Below are 737 nucleotides of genomic sequence, written 5' to 3' on the forward strand. Positions count from 1 at the left end.
GTTTGTTTGATTCAGTTGTTCAGTTATTGTTTTATGTCAGAGGCTTCAGTGATTGATTGATTCAGAGATTGATGATTGGGTTTCAGTTATATCAGAGATTGATGATTGAGTTTCAGTGATTGGTTGATGCATATGTATTTGATATATGTATTGCAGTGGTGATTGACTTTGAGCTTCAATGTTACTAATGGGTCCAGTGTGAAATATTGATGAAACATGGCCTACATATAGTGTTGTTGTGTACCAGGAGTATCCAGTGTGAAAATTTATGAAACGTGGTCCCTGGAGGATACTGAGGGTTGGAGCCTTCAGTGAGGAAGTCAAAGCTTTCTACCAGTAGTGGCTGGTGATTTGATTAGGGGGTTGGAGCTCCCTTCCAGTAGCAGCTAGAGAAAAAGTGAAGGTTGTATCCTTCTGTAGGTCAGAGCCTACGTACTAGTAAATATATCGGCTAGTACAAGAACTAGTAGGGGTTGTATCACCCTTCCAAAAGAAGCTTGAGAAAACAAGAGAAGTTGGTTGTAGCCTTCTGAAGGTGGGTACGATACTGTAATGGTATGAGTCTGCACTAGTACAAGATTATAAACATATTTTCGTATTATTAAAAGAAGACATAGATGACAACAACAGGTGGTTTTCACCCACATTGGCTTTCGAACTTAAATCTTGGTGTTCATGTGTGTTACTTATGTGTGATGGTTTATTATGTTATAACTGGCACATGGTTACTGTTTAAT

Source organism: Pinus tabuliformis, chromosome 7 (genome assembly GCF_031772625.1).
Source record: "Pinus tabuliformis cultivar Carrire ecotype Pingquan chromosome 7, CPIR1, whole genome shotgun sequence".
Lineage (NCBI taxonomy): Eukaryota > Viridiplantae > Streptophyta > Pinopsida > Pinales > Pinaceae > Pinus > Pinus tabuliformis.